At 35.7% G+C, this 19,187-nt stretch overlaps 2 protein-coding genes across 4 annotated transcripts in view; one reads left to right on the plus strand and one right to left on the minus strand.

The window, feature by feature from the left end:
* Window positions 1–19,187, minus strand: part of LOC141404628 (fatty acyl-CoA reductase 1-like) — a 382,118-nt gene that overhangs the window by 337,939 nt on the left and 24,992 nt on the right. The window lies entirely within an intron of this gene.
* FMRFa (FMRFamide related propeptide) overlaps window positions 1–19,187 on the plus strand; it is a 50,992-nt gene that overhangs the window by 17,973 nt on the left and 13,832 nt on the right. The window contains exon 1 of one of the 3 annotated variants that reach the window (XM_073988118.1): window positions 3,115–3,193. The exons of 1 other annotated variant lie outside the window; for it this stretch is intronic. The gene's annotated coding sequence lies outside the window, so the exon portion shown is untranslated. Of the gene's footprint in view, window positions 1–3,114; window positions 3,194–3,342; window positions 3,456–19,187 lie in introns of those variants that run through there. One more of the 3 variants, XM_073988117.1, reaches the window with a different exon arrangement.

Genomic DNA, 19,187 nt, shown 5'->3' on the forward strand with positions numbered 1-19,187 from the left:
TTGTACCATTTTTTTAGATATATAACTTTAAGTTGGGAAATTACAGTCATGACATTGTTTTGTAAGGAGACAATACAGAATTGAATTGAATTTGAATTGTGCCGATTTCAACTTCTATATCTCAAAAGTTGTAAAACCTACGAAAATATCATTAAGGTCAATCTTGTAGAGAATTTTGACAGCTACAACATTTTCTTTATTCCCATTTTGATAGGACTTGCGGTTTCCAAGCAAAATCGCAAAAACCTAAACAACCCCTAAAGATGTCAACTTGAATCGAGATTTATTTAAAAAGCGCTCCAGCGATTTTTTTTGTTTTTTGATTTTTCTCATCTTTTTTTGATTTTTCTCCACAAAAACTTCCCAGGTGTAAGCACCTTCCATTTAAATTTGATTCAAGAGCACCGTGAGTCTTCATTTTATTTATTTATTTGAAATTTTTTATTATTATAAAAATTACAAAAACAAAATTATATAAAAATAGCACTAGCATCTATAGCTATATAAAATATATAAAATGTAATTAATAAATAATCTTAATTATATTTTATGATGTATGTTTAGGTATTTTAAAAAGTTGTATACATTGGTGATGTTGTCATGAGAGGCGATTTTTAGCGTATCCAATGCGCTCGTTGGTGAAAATCATGTCGCTCGTAAATTCTGAAGTGACGGGCAACTATTGCTGTTTTTTTAAGTCATGGTCTGTACGAATTCCTTTTTATTTTTGCGTGCGGCTCCCAAATTGTTCATTTCTGTAGCAGCACGGCACTCCTTGTCGTAACATGGGCTTCTTGGATGAGGTCACAGTTTAGGTAATTGATGGCAACTGAGAAAAACACGTAAAAAAGTATCAGTCGGCTTTGCTGACAGAGATATACTCTAAGCCTGTGTAAATTGAAACTTTCATCTATTGACAATATTGAATCGACTAGCGGCTACGTAACCAAAATCCTCTTCCACAATAATTACATGTGTATTAGGGATTTTTTAGATTTTATGGCGGTTTTTGGAAGTATGAACTTGCCGAAAAAAATATATATCTGGATTAGAACTCAAAAGTATTGCGCAGGAAATACCTGAATTGCACAAAATAAGAGGAGATCCAAAGTTTGAACCAAATCGCATGATACTTTCAAGATAATCGTGCGTACAATTTTAGTGCAATTTTTTCCACTTTTGAGGTGAAGGTACCGGTAGGAGTGGACCGATATGCCTCTTCTTTGAACATAATCTAAGTTTGGATAAAGATTAAGAAGGCCAAATTTTGGACCGAGTCGACTGATCCGTGCGCTCCAGCCACTACACATGGTGCCGTAGGGCTTTTTAAAGATTTCACGCTATTTTCTCAGGTAGTATGGATTTTCTCCTGAAAAAAAACTTGTACCGTCGTAATGGGGCGTTTAGAGAGCAGGTCTTAAACGGCACATTTCCAATATTTTGTGTGGGAGGTACCCGAAACAGTGGACCGATAGAGCCCATATTGGGACCTCATACATGTCAGGAAGAAATTTTACGATGTACAAAGTATGGACCAAATCGGTTACTGCCTTTGAGAGTTATCGAGGAACAATTTTAGCAAAAAGATTTGAATTTATGTGGGAGAGGTAAACGAAGTAGTGGACCTATATGGCCCATCTTCAAACTACACATGGTGTCGTAAGGTGTTTTTAAAGCTTTCACGCTATTTTCTCAGGAAGTATGGATTTGCCCTGTCGTAATGGGGCAATTCGAGATCAGCGCTTAAACTGCGCTTTTCCGAAATATTATGTGGGAGGTACCCGAAGGAGTAGACCGAGAAAATCCATATTAGAACCTCATCTATGTCTAGTAGAAATATTACGATGTGCAAAGTTTGGACCACATCGGTTGCTGCCTTCGAGAATTATCGAGCGCACAATTTTACCGAAAATTGTTGAACTTTTGTGAGGGAGGTATCCGAAGGACTGGACCAATATGGCACATCTTCGAACATAAACTAAGTTTAAACAAAATAGTACTAGGGCCAAATTTTGGACCGAATCGGTCGAGAGTTATCGTGCGTCCCAGGCACTACACATGGTGCCATAGGGCTTTTTACAGCTTTTGGGCAATTTCCTCCGGAAGTATGGTCTTGCCCCTGAAAAAATCGTAGCGACGTAATGGGGACTGCGAATACAAGTGTTGGCAAAAAAAGAATCAAAGCGATTGGAGAGCATGTCCTAAGATGAAATGTTCCGAAATTTTGTGTGGGAGGTACCCGAAGGAGTGGACCGATAGAATCCATATTTGAACCTCACCTACATATGTCTGGTAGAAATTTCACGATGTGCAAGGTATGGACCAAAACGGTTGCTCTTTTCAAGAGTTATCGTTCGCACAATTTTTCCGAAAATTTTCGAACTTTTGTGGGGGAGGTACCTGAAGGAGTGGACCGAACTTAAACTAATTTTGAACAAAATATTACGAAGGCCAAATTTTGAACCAAATTGGTTGATTCGTTCTAGAGTTATTGTGAGCTCCAGAAAGCCGGATTTCGTCCAAACGTATTTGCGGTCTAAAACCATTATTTGGATAAGGCGTGTATATACCCTCGTTAGCATAAATGCTGAGGGTATAAAAACACCCTAAAACATAACAACTTGGTCCAGACGTGTCGAATATCTGGCATTTACTTTGCTGGGTAGCGTCATTGGAATGAAATGTTATTTTGTACAACATACATTGGTCGCAAACGTTATAGCGATAAGCACTTCATACAAATATATTTTAAGACGTTTATCAAAAGAGTCTGAGGTGTGGCCTATATGTTTGAAATTATGTACAAATTTTCTAAAATAGTGATACAAATATGAGAGAAATTTCGAAAAAAGAACTTTATAATTTCAGCTGAAATAATAAAGGCTGGGTCTGGGAACACAAATTCCTAGTGCCAACCTTAAATTATCCTCCCCACAATTTATATTTATAATTTCTATCTATAATTATATCTCTCAACCTTTTTAAAGAAACCCACCTACAATAGAAATGACACTACATAAGTTCATAACCCTATTACGGTTGTGCGTAAGTTTTTCTTTCGTGTAGGATTACGGCAGCATCCAAATAATTTATGAATATTTTGCGCAACAGTTGTTCCTGAGAATGCATGCAACCACCATTTGTTGCTCACAAAGCGCGTGTGAGTGTCTGAGGTTCATTTAAGGCTACCAAGGTACATATGAATGATGTATATTATGATCCCACGTTAAGTCCCGCACACCAAATAAAGGTATTTTTATGATGTGTAGAATGAACAGCCAACCAACCACAGGGACTATCATTAATCTTTGATTTTGTTTTTGGCATGGGAATGAGAATGGCGTGGAATAACTGCTACTAGTTTTGTCACCCACATATAACTGTTGATGAATTCAAATCATAAATGACAAATTAAGACCAAAACATTCCATTCAAAAAAGCTTTTCAACCAACAGGTGAGTAGGATGTTAGATTTTGCTGGGCGAATTTGTCTACAGACATTCTTTAGAGCTATTTTTAATTTAGTGGCATTTCGTTTACACCTTTATCGTTCGCCTTCATAGTAGCTCTGTTTCAGTGTCTTTTTTAAATGTCCAACAGTCCTTGGGACAATTTGGTACGTTAACAAAAAACTTTACCATAGAAAATTATAGCAATTGTTATGTGACTTATTTAAAAAAATATGCATGAATATCAACTGTAACCAATGTAAATAGGGGCGGCGCTGTAAGAAGACCTTGAAAAATATACAAAAAAAAAAAATTAACAAATTCCCTGATTTACACAGTTTGTCAAACTTTTGGCTTGTAATTGATGGCTTTTAATTAAAATTAGTTGAAACGAAGACAAGGTCAAGAGGTAAAAAGAATCAGACTGTTTTGACGACTGCTGAATATACCCAGTCTGGGACTGGGGAAAACAATGGAGAATAAAATTATAAGAGTTCTAAAGGCCTGGGTACATAAGCTGACTCGCTTGCTTGCCTTGCTTGCTTCTGATAAAGGAATAAAGAAGACTGAGACAATTTCGAACTAGGTTGTCCTTTTATTCTTTTATTTTTATTATGTCAGAAATGAAGCAGGAAAGCAAGGTAAGCAGGCGAGGCAGCTAATGTACCCAGGCCTTAAGAAAGAGCATGAACTTGCCCACGAAAAACATAATATCGCTGTAAACATGACCACAAGTCGTAGCTTTGGTAAAAAAATTGCTAAGGATCCTTGAATAGACCTTAAACTGTATATAAACAAAAATGTTGAACTGTTGTGAAGGAGGGAGGGATAGTACCGATTTCGAATTTAAACTAAGTTTAGACAAAATATTACGTGAACCAAAGTTTATACCAAAGTGGTTGATCCGTTCAAAAGATATCGCGCTTACCATATTAGCGGAAATGTTTAAACTTTTGTGGGGGTACCTGACCCCAGCCGAACTTTATCTAAGCTTTGCAGAAATATTATAATATGCAAAGTTTGTAGCAACAAAGTACCCGGTTTGAAAGTTGCACTGTGCACCAGTCGGTACACATGGTGGTCGTAGGAGTTTTTACAGTGTTCGGCCCATTTTCTCAGAAAGTATGGACTTGCCCCTGAAAAAAAAACAACTTCTACTGTCCTAACAGGGGCCTCGAGAACATTCTTTTGCAAACAAAATAAAATTATTCGAGAGCAGGTCTTAATCTGCCATTTTTCCCAATTTTTGTCAGTCGGAGTGGAGCGATATAGTCGATATTCGAAACTGATCTTTATATGTGTGAAATATTACGATGCGCAAACTTTGCACTGCAAAGAATGGACCAAATCTGTTACTTCCTGTGAGGTGCACAACATTTTTGTGGAAAATTTTAAATTATTGTGCGGGAAGTAACCGAGGGAGTAGACCTATATGACCATCTTCGAACTTAATTTTAGTTTGGACAAAATATTACGAGGGCAAGTTTGGACCAAATGGATCTATTCGAGAGTTATAGTGCGTTTCAAACAGCTAGATAGACGGACAGGACTAAATCGATCCAAATTGTCGGAAACGGATTTCGTTCTATCATACATGGAGTCGAAAACCATTATTTCGATAAGGCACCTTTTTATACCATCAGACTTTAGGCTAAAGTGGTTATATACGATGAAAATGTGCCTCATCGAAGTATTGGTACATTGATTCGGTCCACAATTTGGCCTTTGAAATATTTTGTCCAAACTTAGTTTAAGTTGGTAGATGGGAAATATCGGTTCACTTCCTCGGATGCCTCCCTAATAGCTCGAAACCAATTGAAATGACTGCTGAGCACGAAAACATACGAACTGATTATACGGTTTGGCCGAAACTTTGCACATCGTAAAAATTCTTCCAAACCTACATTAAGTTTCACGAAGATCTTTATTGGAAAACGTCTTCGGGTACCTCCCTCACAAAAGTTCAACATTTTTGCTTAAGGCTGTTCAAGGATCGTTTGCAAATTTTTACCGAAACTACTTTTAGTGGTACTGCTTACAGCGATATAATGTATTTCGTGGGCAAGTCCATGATTCCTGAAATAATGGTTCAAAAGCTCTAAACAAATCCACGGTAACCAACTCAAGTGCCTCATGGGGACGATATCTATAGAAAGGATAGATTGACATTGGTCCCACCCTTGCTGATATTTCACTCGTACTTAAATCAAGTACGAATATGTACTATATCAGTTAGTATAATTTTTATTGGGGGGTAAGACCATACTGAATGAGATAATTACCTTCAAGCTGCAAAAACCCTACGGCCACCGACAATGACTCTTAAAGAGACCAATCAGTGCACATCGTAATCATTCTTCCAAACATATATCAAATTTTGTTTTTTAAAATAGTCAGGCTTAATCCCATAGTCGTTGTTTAAATATTTTATTAAAACAACTTTAATTTATTAGTGGGAAAAAATTGGCGATGTTTACCAAGGGGTAAGGCAGGGAATACTATAGTTTCAGATCTCGCCACAGATCTTCATCAGTTCCTTTGTTTCTTGTTTTTCAACAAGAAACTTTTTATACCCAAGTGTCAATTGCTAGCTCAAATAGATACATGCGCAAAGAAACACTCTGATCGAGAATTTCTTTGGCACTACCTAAACTCTAGCAACTTCACTTGCAAACAAAACCAAATCTTTCCCACTGCTATGCGTTCGTCGATTCTCGACGAAAAAACTCATAACTAATTTGTTGGTATTGCATACTACAGCAATAAACAACATATCGACGGTGCCCGGTTTCACAATTAGGAGGGTTGGCGTCGTCATCCCAAACAAAAAACGTCAACCCTCCATATATCAAATTGGAAGATGGGTTGTATCGATCCACTTATGCAAGTACCATTACCACCCCACAAAAGTTAAAAGATTTTAAGAACAGATGACACCTGTTTACGGATATATTTTAAACTCTATTTATACTCAGCCTTTAGACTAAAGAGGCTATACAATAAACTTTGATGCGAAATAATAGGTTTTGACTTCAAGTATGTTTGGAGTGTTTTACCCAATTCGGAGTGTTTTACCAATGTCCGCCCGTCCGTCTGTTCGAATTTCGAAGATGGGCCACATAGATCCACTGCTTCCGGTACCTCCCCCACAAAAGTTCAATATTTTTCGATGAAATGGTTGCACGATAACTTTTGAAGCGAGTAACCGAATTGGTCACAACTTTGCATACGGTAATATTACTTCCAGGCATAAATCGGGTTCAACTACTTCGGGTACCTCCCACACAATATTCGGAAAAAGTGAAGTTGATGAGATCCTGTCTGATCATTTTGAAATTTGGAGCTAAGCCTTGACAGTACCAACTAAAATGGCAAATCCACCAAATAACTCTCGCAGGGAGTTTCTGATTGATCCAAACTTTGCACATCGTATTATTTCATCTAGTTATGTATCAAGTTGGAATATGAACTATATCACGTCTTTCGGGTACCTTCGACGTAAAATGTGGTAAAAGTGAAGTTTAACAGCTCGTCTCAGATCGTTTTGATTTTTTTCCATATGGAGGCAAGTCCATACTTCCTGAGATAATGGCCAAACATATTCAAAATAACTTACCGGCACCAACAAATGTGGGTAGTACGTAAGATAACCCTCGACTATTGACTACATCGGACCACTCTTTCGGGTACCTCTCAAACAAACATTGGAAAGAGTGCAGTTTAGAGACACGTCTGGGATCATTTTTATATGTTTGGCAACATGTTGTGTATGTGGCCCTAGTTACTACGGTAAATTATTTTTTTATTTATTTTTATTTTTTTTAGCAAATCCATACTTTCTGAGAAATTTGTCCAAAACACAAAAAACCCTACAGACGTCACAAGTATTGTGTTTGCTTCTTTTCTTTAGGTCCGAGACTGAGGGTATATCTCTGTCAGCAGAGGTGACCACAAAAGTTCGAAAATGTTCGGAAAATTTGTGCGCACGATAACTCTTGAAGGAAGTAACGGATTTGGTCCATACTTCCTACCAGACTTAGATGAGGTTCCAATATGGACTCAATCGGTCCACTCTTTCGGGTCCCTCGAACAAAAAATTTCGGAAGAGTTCAGTTTAGGACCTGCTCTTGACTCGCTTTGATTTTTGTTGTAGCAACATGTATTTACGGCCCCCCATACAACGGTACAAGTTTCATCAGGGGCAAGTCCATACTTTCTGAGAAAATATCCTTAAAGGTGCAAAAAACCGCTATGACACCATGTGTAGTGGTTGGAGCGCTAGATAACTCTCGAACCGATCTATCGATTCGGTCCAAACTGTGGCATTCGTAATATTTTGTGCAAAATTAGTTTAAATTCGAAGACAAGCCATATCGGTCCACTCCTTCAGGTATCTCCCCCACAAAAGTTCAAAAATGTTCTGGATGGGAGTGACCGATTTGGTTCATACTTTACACATCCAAATATATTTACAAAATATAGATCAGTTCGAATATGGACCATATTTGTTTTTCTTCACTCCTTCGGGTACCTGCCACACAAAAATTCGGAAAAGTTCACTTTAAGATCTGCTCTCGAATCACTTTGATTTTTGTTGAAGCATCTTACATTCTCGGCGTCAATTACGACAGTAAAAGCTTTTTCAGGAGCAAGTCCATACTTCTTGAGAAAACAGCCCGAAAGGAGTAAAAAAACCCCTGTGGAATACTGGAATACCGAATAGAGAGTTCGTCCACACTTTAGATATCGTAATATTTCTTCGAATATTATATGAAATTCGAAGGTAGTGCTTATAGGTCCACTGCTTGCGGTACCTCTCCCACAAAAGTTCGAAAATATTCGCTAAAATGATAAGCGCAATATCTCACAAACGTAGCAACCGATTTGGTTCAAATTTTCGATCTCGAAATATTTTGTGCAAGCTTAGTTTATGTTCAAATTTGGGCCCTATCGGTCCAATCCTTGGGGTATGACCCATACAAATGTTCAACATATTTGTGTAGTTAAGGGTCTGTTCGAGGATCCTTTGGACATTTTTACCGAAGGGTTTCCTAGTGGCCCGATATTATGCTTTTCGTAGGCTAGTATGGTACAAAATCCCTATCTATTGATATCCCCCCAAATTTCTGCGCTTTAATACAATCCATATTTCTGTTGGTTCATACGCCCACACATTTCTTTTTTTTTTTTTTTTTGGAAAAAAGTATTTCATTCCACACAGGCTGAGGGTATATATCTGGCAATGCCGACTGATACTTTTTTACTTGTTTTTTTAATAGAACAATCACACGCCGTTCGGGCTCGGCGATATACTGTAGGTCCCATATCATTGAGCTAATATGAATCGGGGTGCACTGATAGATATGAGAGAAGTCTCCCTTGTCCCTTCTGGCATGTTTGTTTAACAATTATATACATATATCGTCGGTATCATGCTTAAGTGTTCCATACGCCATTTTTGACTTTCTGAGATACACGGGATTTCTATGGTTTTTCGGGATACTCTTTCTGAATTGTTGGTCGGCTTTCTCCTATCTGCTCTATTTTACGAGATATCCACGGTTCGACGCGAAAGCATACATTTTTTCAGTTATGAAATTAATATTTTAAAAACATACAAATTTAAAAATACATTTAAAAATCAGAACTTTAATTTTTGATTTAGAAGTTTTTAATTTATTGCGGCAAATATGAAAAAAAAATGTTGTAACTTTGTTCCATATGGTATACAATTGGCCTGTTCCCGTACTTTAAAAAGTGGTAAAAGTCGTAAAACTTGTAAAAGTCGTAAACGATTTTCATATAAATTTTGTGTACGGGAACGCAAAATGTGTAAAAGTGGTAAAAATTGTAAAAACTTTTTAGTTCTGGAACAGAGCTATAATTTCACATTTGTGTCATAGGTGTGGATAGGGAACAAATCGTCAAAAGTTCTAGTTTTAAAAAATAAAAACTTATAGTTTTATTTTCCAACACATATTATTCTATATTTTTTTGAAAATAAGTTTACTATTAATTTTTTGTTCAACTTACAGAACTCGATGAGTTCTTAATTGATACGTGCTGATAGTTGGTTGCAAATATTTTTGTTCTGATGTTTTTTGGAAAACCGAAAAGTGAGTGTGATTCTCATTACTCACTTAAAGAGTTCGGGTTTTCGCTAAAAAAAAAGGCATCATTTCAAAAAGCTGAGAAGCCAATAGATAATTACCTTCGTCGGGATGAAATCATGATATTGGTAACGATCAGTAAAATTGTGCAACACTGTCCGTTCGTTTTGAAAAAGATTACTCTCTGCAACAGAAAGTAATGATGAAGTTTAAGCTATTGGGGTAATACTCCAATTTAATAATTCAAGTCAAAAATATAAATATTTTCTTTAGTCAGCTGAATGCAGTTGCGACGCAAAACATTAAAATGCGATTATCTCAAAACGGGAAAATGGGGTATGGAACACTTAAGCATAACACTGACGATATTATACAATGAACGTCAGAAAAAACTACATAATGAAAAAAAGAAAATAAATTTTCCAAAGTCAAGGTGTATAAACAAAAATGAAAGAGAATTCACCAACCTTAATGAACACGGTGCGCCTTAACTAATTTTAAATGGAAGGTGCTTACACCTGGGAAGTTTTGGCAGATTCTGAAACTACAATGCTCATAGATGAGAAATATCAAGAAACGAAAAAAATCGCCGCAGGGATTTTCAAATAAATCGCGATTTCAGTTCACATTTTTAGGGGTTCTTCAGGTTTTCACGATTTTGCTTGGAAACCGCGAGTCCTATGTAAATGGTTCTGAAGAAAATGTATTAGCTGTCCACAAGATTGGTCTTTAAGATATTTTCGTAGGTTTTACCGTTTTGAGATATAGAAGTTCAAATTGAGACAATGCACTGACTGTATCGCCTCCTTATAAAACAATGGCATTACTGCAATTTCCCAAATTAAACGTATATATCTTGAAAATGATACAACCTAGGAAAAAATAAAGCCTCCAATCTTGTAGAGAATTTTCACAGCTTCAACATTTTCGTTAGTCCCATTTTGATATGACTTGCGGTTTCCAAGCAAAATCTTGAAGACTTAAGATAAAAACCTAAAAATTTGAACTGAACCCCTATATCTCAAAAATGGTAAAACCTACGAAAAAACCTAAAGGTCAGTCTTGTAGAGAATTTTCACAGCAACAACATTTTCTTTAGACTCATTTCGATACGACTTGCGGTTTCCAAGCAAAATCGTGAAAACCTAAAAAAAACCCTAAAATTGTAAATTTTAATCGCGATTTATTTAAAAATCCCTCCGGCGATTTTTTCTGTTTTTATTTTATTTTTCTTATCTATGAACATTGCTGTTTCAGACTCCGCGATCTCTTCCCATGTGTAAGCGGTTTTCATCAAAAGTTAGTTAAGGCGCACTGAGCATGATATTGTTTTATAAAGAGGCGATACAGCCAGTGCATTGTCTCAATTTGAACTTCTATATCTCAAAAACGGTAAAACCTACGAAAATATCATAAAGGTCAATCTTGTGGAGAATTTTCAGAGCTACAACATTTTCTTTAAAGCCATTTACAAAGAACTCGCGGTTTCCAATCAAAATCATGAAAACCTAAAGAACCCCTAAAAATGTGAACTTAAATCGCGATTTATTTAAAAATCCATCCGGCGATTTTTTTCGTTTCTTGATATTTCTCATCTATGAGCACTGTAGTTTCAGAATCTACAAAAACTTGCCAGGTGTAAGCACCTTCCATTTAAATTTGGTTAAGGCACACCGTGTGAAATCATGTATAAATGTAATTTTTACAAACAAATATGTATGTATGTACATAATACAAACAAACAAATATGCACATTTTTGTTTGTATATGGTGTTTCTTAAAACCATTAAAAGTGTCAAACATATCGAATAACGTGTTAATATGTTTGGCAAACAATCATCATCAAATCAATGTGAATTTCTTATTGTCACCTAAGGCACACATCCATACATGAATACATATGTTTATGTTTTAATTGCTTGAAAGGTGTTGGCGTATTTTTACGACTTCAAAGGAAGTTATTTTTCGCATAATATCAGTTTCAGAAGTTGGCATAAAAATCTCACACACATACATACATACATATGTATATCCGTCGTATGTGTCGGGATTTTCATTATCAAGTTTTGTTGTGACGTTTGATTTGTTTTAAATTTATAATAAAGAAATAACAGCATCATATCAATTTACATAACTGTTATTTTGTTTCGAATCATTTCGAATTTTGGAATTGTCTGATGCTCTTCATATTACATAAGAGGGAGCAACACTCAAGATGTATGCTACATTCATAATGTAACAAAGTCATTGAAAGTAGAGCATGCACATATAAATCGCGCACATATTTTGAAAATATTTTCTTCTAATTCTGATCCAGAGATCCTATAAGGTAGTATTTTCCTTATACATACATATCTCACATCCATTGAATATTTAAATTTTACTTGAAGTCCACAACAGATGTAGTGTAAGAACTAAATATATATTCTGCAAGAAGCTTTCTTTAATAACATTATCTGCCATCCACACATAAAGCCCACATTTCCAACTCGCACACAATGTGACCATTTGGAGATAATAACTACACTATAAAACATATTTGTTTAATTAATTAATATGTAGCACCTTTAATAAATACCTTATGTACGGTTTATGTTGGGTAAGGGCAAATGCATATCCTTATGCTCCAACATACACACACCCACCCACAGGTGTGGGTGAATGTATTGGTGTTTATGGTGTTCTGTTGAGCGGAAATATGAAATGCGGGCTAATAATGTGTAGTCTCATCTCATAATCAGTAGAAGACCGTTAGACAACTGCCATATTAAAATAAATGGCCAAGTAATTTGAACTTCATACAAATTAATTTCAATATTATCCCGCTTCTTCGATGCCGAAGCAGAAGGCCAACAAGTTTTGTTGTTGTTTTTTTTTTTAACATAGGAGGGAAAAATAATGTTGTTATTTTTTTAAATTAATTGTGACTCCTTTGTTGAAGGCAGCAGATGGGCACATGACCAACAATTATAGGATCTTCCTACGACTTTTTTCGTAAATGGATGCACAACGGATAGGAGTTCTCTTCACTGTTGCTAGTTTGTCATTTGTAATCAATATGACAATATTTATAATATAAATTGATGGACATTTTGATGAATAATTACACGGTGCAACAAAAAAAATAAAAAGCAAAATCGGGGAAGGTTCTGAATAGAGTTGTGCTTTCTAGTTCATTTAGCTGATCGATCTTTTTAGTTCACCTCTTTTGATTGAACTAGGTCGTTCTTTTAGTTCAATAGTTCAGTTCGTCTTTCAGATCCGCTTATTAGCTGTCTTCATGTTCGGTTGCTGTCTTCTCAGTACCAAAGGAGTATTATGATGCTTTGTATTCATGTCTACTTAAATTGCCAATGGACCCTCCAGCAATACACGAAGATGTGTCGCAATACTTGCATGTCGCTCTTTAAGATCCGTGAAATGGATCCAAATTCCACTATGCTTTCTGTTCTCAAACATATAACTTTCTTAGAAGAAATTTGCACTCTTCGATTGAGAAAAACTAGCAAAATGTAACTGTCTTAACGTATTGGCCCCAAATAGGTTGGCAACATATTTTTTCTTTTACCACATACACCTAAATGAAAGCATTATTCAAGAAAATATGTAAAAACTCACGTGTTTGCCGTTGCGTTCATTTAGACATATTGAACTAGATCAGCGTTTTGTATGAAGTGGTTGAAAAAGCTGACATTTTTTCGTTATATTAAGTCTGTCTGGTTACTTTCCCAGCAAGAATTGTCCAGCAAGAACTTTCTCAGAGAGTAAGGGGTTTTTATTCTCTTTTGCTAGAAAATTTTAAAAAGTAAACAGACACCTTCCCAGCAAAAACCAGCAAGCAATCAGCTGACTTGCCAAAACAGAACAATTTGTCCGCCAACAAAGAAAGCAAACACGTTGTATTTTATTAAAAATAAAAAAGAAAATGGAACAAAAAAGTATTTTTCCACTTTACAAATTTGTTCTCCATAAAACAATACAATTAGACTATGTTATTTCCACAATAAAATTGTTTTTAATGTTCACAAACATAAATCAACAAAAAAACTAAAAACAGCTGATTGATTGTTTTCAGGAAGAAGAAGAGCTTGCAAGTGCTTGCTAGAAGAAATTTGTCCAGCAAGAATTTGCAAGCTCTCAGTGAAAGAACTGTCAAAATGTCTCTCTCGAATCGCTCTCTTTTGCTGGTTTTTTGTGTTAACAGACGACTTCCAGCAACAATTGGTACAAATTGTTACAAATTTTAGGGTAACCAGACACAGCTATTACTGGACTACTGAACTATAAAGAACGACTTCGAGTGATCTAGTTCAGTCGTTCTTTCAGGTGAGTCGTTCAATTGAACTAGTTCGTTCGCGAACTACACAACTCTAGTTCTGAAAGATGAGGTCAAAACAGAAAACACCGATTTGAAAATTTACGTAGAGAGGTTACCAAAATAAAATTTAAATTGATCCCTTTCAAACTTTTTTGGAACAACTCGGGCACGATTTCTTGTAATCATTTAATTTTGGGTATAAAGTCACTTCCGCAATATTACCTCTTTAAGAAATAAGATACGTGGGTGGAACGTGTCTTCCAAGAATAAAGATATAACATATATATTAAACTTTTTATCGATTTTCACACAGTATTCCTTTTTGACCGGCCAGAATTCATGATGCACCAAACCATCGAAGAAAAAGTGAGCAAAAGCTCCACATTTGACCGAACATGAGAGGTTTTTTCAGTCTTGGCTCTTCTAGACGTTTCCATTAGGATGATTGGCCTTTGGTTTCAATGTCATAGCCATACGCCCATAATTCGTCACCAGTTATGACCTTTTGAGGTAATCGGGATAGTTGTTGACGATGTTCAACAGCTCCAGAGTGAGGTCTACGCGACGTTATTTTCGTCCAAAAAAAAAACAATCTTCGCTGCCGCACGTTTCATGCTTAAAACATCCGTTGTTTGTTTCGGTAAAATGGTGCGCACCATAACTCATTGTAATATTGGTCCCCTCACATAGATGAGTTTCGCATATGAAAAATATCGGACCTCTACTTCGGGTACCTCCCAAACAAATTTCAAAGATTTTTCTCAGAAGTTCAGTTTAGAAACATTTTCGGATTTTCATAAAATGTTTTGTGGTTCAACATCGATTTTTCTGCTCAAACTCTGTAACTTTGAATTGATAGAGATATTTTCATATTTTTTATTTCCTTTTTTTCGACAAATAACACTTTCAGCCTACCGATGCATCAAAAACGAAACGGTCTAGTAGTTGCAGAGGAATTCAATGTCAAAGTTAACTTTTTTTAGTATTTTCATATTATGATCAAAATATGAGTGTTTTTGAGTTTTTCATATGTTCCAATCCATTGGAAAAGGTCAAACACCAATAAACAAACCACAAAAATAAAAAATAAACATTTTTTTAAAGAGAATACCCTCAGGCATAATTCTGCGAAAAAAAATTTTGCTCCATGCTGTTCATTAAAAGTTCTAGTCCACTACATTTTGAATTTCGCTAAAATTTTGTACCAGCGAAAAAACAAAATAGCTCACTTCGTGTAAACGCTACGGCAATTTATTGAAACGGTTCTTAAAGGCAACAATTCTACATACCTATCAGGTAAAAGGAAACATTGAGCACAACATCAATTATACGAGGGCAGTTCGGAAACTTCTTAGCCTAGCACAAAAAGCGCGGTATAAACAGAAAAAAGTTAAGTGGAACTTTCCATCTCTGGTATGAACACATGTTAAATTTTGTTTCGATCTGGCAACTCCTTCATATAGAAACAGCTGTTCAAAAAAGACGCATCCGCAATTTTTTTACAATGGAAAAATTAGAAATGCCTGCTGTCATTAAATATTTACATAAAAAAGGTTTATCGGGACAAGAAATTCATAGTGATATGCTGAATGTGTTACACGCAGAGAAATAATATGATTCATGCTACCATATTTTGAAAGAAAAATATATATTATGGATATATGGTAACCTCTATCATATTTTAATAATACAATTTTTGAAATATTTTAAAATGATGTGGTAGCCGCCGAAACATGTTGTGGTTGGCTGTAATAAGTAGTATTTTTATTGGAATTATACTGTACCTTTGTGATTAATTGCCCATTAAAAGATTTTTCTAGATATTTTAAATAAAAGTTTTATTTATTTAAGAACACTATGGATATAATAGAATAAATAAGTTTAATATATATTACACTTATACTTTAAAACATTAAAAAAACACTATGCAGTTCTCTCTGTTGTCTCTGCGTTTGTTCCATACCTATACCGAATACATGTTTATGTTGGAGAACATTACGAAACAACAACAGATGTTTATGTTATACATACATTCTTTTTTTTATACCCTCAGCATTTATGCTAACGAGGGTATATACACTTTCATACGGGCAAAATGTGCCTCATCGAAATAATGGTTTTAGACCCCAAGTATGTTTGGACGAAATGGAGTCGATTGAGCAATGTCCGTCCGTCTGTCTGTCTGTCTGTCTGGCTGGCTGGAGCGCACGATAACTCTCGAACGGATGCACCGATTCGGTTCAAATTTTGGCTTTCGTAATATTTTGCCCAAACTTAGTTTAAGTTCGAAGATGAGCTATATCGGTCCACTCCTTCCGGTACCTCCCCCACAAAAGTTCGAAAATGTTCGGAAAATTTGTGCGCACGATAACTCTTGAAGGGAGTAACCGATTTGGTCCATACTTTGCCCATCGTGGAGCGTGTACCAGACTTAGATATGGTTTTAATATGGACCCAATCGGTCCACACTGAAAGTTGCAAAAAAACCCTATGACACCGTGTGAGGAGGTTGGAGGGCAAAATAACTCTCGAACAGGTCTGCCGATTCGGTCCAAAGTTTGGCCTTAGTAATATTTTGTCCAAACATAGTTTAAGTTCGAAGATAAGCCATATCGGTCCACTCCTTCAGGTACCTCCCCCACAAAAGTTCAAAAATATTCGGAAAAATTGTGCGTACGATAACTCTTGAAGAGGGTGGCCGAATTGGTCCATACTTTACACATCCGAATATATCTACCAGATATAGATCAGATTCAAATATGGACTATATTTGTCCACTCCATCCGGTACCTCCCACACAAAATTTCGGATACATGTTCACTTTAAGACCTGCTCTCGAATCACTTTGATTTTTGTTGAAGCAACTTGCATTCGCTGCCCCAATTGCGATGGTAAAAGTTGTTTCAGGGGCAAGTCTATACTTCTTGAGCAAACATCCCTGAAGTTGTAAAAAACCCCTATGGTACCATATGCAGTGGCTGGAGATCCATTCTTTTTAGTATCTCCTCCGCAAAACTTTTGATCTTTAATCCTAATCAACATTTTTGTCAGTTCAAACGCCCAAAATGTTTAAAACTCCCTAAATATATGCGTTTTTTGGAAAAAAAAAGGCTGAGGGTATATCTCTGTCGGCAAAGCCGACTGACACTTTTTTACTTATTTCTTATTATTTCAATCACTTGCATACGATTTTATTAATTACCAAATGAAATAATGCACAACCTATGCACGAAACATTCGGAGATTCTCTTTATTTAACAAGTGAAAGGAAATGAAACACAGCTCAGGCACTTTTTGATTTTTCTTTCTACACATTTTCATATCTTCATTCACAAAAAAATTGTTGTCATTAATACCGTCAACAAATACTCGAACTATTTAATTTTTTGTTTGGAATCTGTTTTTACTAATTTTATACCATTCTTTTAAATGAAAATTAAGCAAAATTTACAACCTTTTTACTCAGCGACAGAACAACTAATGAGATAATATGTATTTGCTTTTGGCAGTGAACAGCTATTCCTAGTTTTTGACACTTCATATGTCAAAATGAGAAAGTTAAGCAGATTGTGGTTGGATTGCCCATCAGATAGTTATGAAAATATTACCATATATCAAGATTTTGTGATTTGTTGTTGTTTTATATGGTGAACAGAATCAAAAATGGCAATATACATTATCGCCTTCAAAATAATATGTGTTCCACAAAAATTATTTGGTGTCAGCCAAAATAAAATTTTGCCCACCACCAGTTAAAAAAATATTTTTTCTCTGCGTGTAGGTGAAAGTGCTCCTTCATATGCAACAGTAAAAAATTGGGTTGCTAAATTTAAACGTGGTCGTACAAGCATTGAAGATGAACCACGTAGTGGACGTCCAAAAACAGCAACAACTATCTGCAAAAGGGTAAAACAATAAATTCAGAGTACTATTGCAACCTTTTGGATCAATTAAATGTACAAATTCGAGAAAAACGTCCTGGCTTACAACACAAAAAAATAATTTTTCATCAAGACAACGCACCAGCGCACAAGAGTGTTTCAACAATGGCTAAAATCAACGAATTAAAGTACGAGTTGCTTGACCACCTACCTTATTCTCCTGATTTAGCTCCCAGTGACATTTACTTGTTCCCAAATCTAAAAAAATGCCTTGCTGTCATGCGTTTTACCTCAAATGAAGATGCAATTACAGTTGTAAACCACTATTTTGAAGACCTTGAGGAAAACTATTTTAATCAAGGAATAGAATTGCTAGAAAAGCATTGGATTAAGTGTATTGAAGTTTCAGGAGATTATATTGAAAAATAAAAATATTTTTGAAAAACTAACTATTCTCTTTCCGAAAGGCCCTCGTAGCTTCCGAAAAATAGCTATTTCTTTCTCCAGAAATTTGTAAACATGACGTATTTTCCAAAATTGCTAAAACAAGGTCGTCTTTAGGAGCACACCACACCTTCCAATATTTTGACCTAATTTTGGTTTTCTTAGTATCAATATGTTTACTATCGAATCCCATATAGAAATTAACAATCGGTGACGACAAAAAATGGGGTTTTTGCCAGGAAAATACATTTCTGAACCATAGTGCGTCGGTCCCTTGACCTTCGTTATAAGTGATTGCGATTGTATATGCATTTTTATATGCAATAAAAGTTCTGATAAGCATCTACTGCAAATTTAATAGGTCTACCTTTAGCCTTTTGGACACAGTGCTATCGAAAGGAGTGACTTCCAAACGTTGACCAGATTCAAAAATTGTCTGTGTCGGACCATTTCTTCAGGTATTGCCTTTGCAAAAATCTAAAGGCCTCTGTACATAACCGGCTAGCTTTCTTGCTTACGTTATTTTTTGTAGAATACTAAAAGTAAAAGGACAACATATTTCGAATTTGGCTCTGTCGCACAGTGTTGCCGCTTCCATATAAAAGTGGACAAAAATAGAAGGCGTTAACCTAGATTGATGAATTTTTGCACAAGTACTTATGAGGGCACAGGAATGAAAAATATCAACTTTGGTCCATATCGGTTCAAATATGGATATAGGCCCCATATATATTCCCGATTTTGCTACAACTCGTTAAATTTTGATCGAATTGCCTTCAAATTTAATATGTGTTATTTTCTTAGACCGATTTTCACAAAAATCGGTTTCCCCGATTTTGCTATAAATCGCTCAAGTTTTGATGAATAGTCTTAAAGTTTAGCATGGGATGTTTTCTTAGGCCCCTGAATAGCTACACCGATTTTGAAAAAAATCGGTTTAGATTTCCATATAGATCTCATATATATTTTCGCCCAATTTTATGTA

Source organism: Musca autumnalis, unplaced genomic scaffold, assembly GCF_047663935.1.
Source record: "Musca autumnalis isolate F117 unplaced genomic scaffold, ASM4766393v1 scaffold_5, whole genome shotgun sequence".
Lineage (NCBI taxonomy): Eukaryota > Metazoa > Arthropoda > Insecta > Diptera > Muscidae > Musca > Musca autumnalis.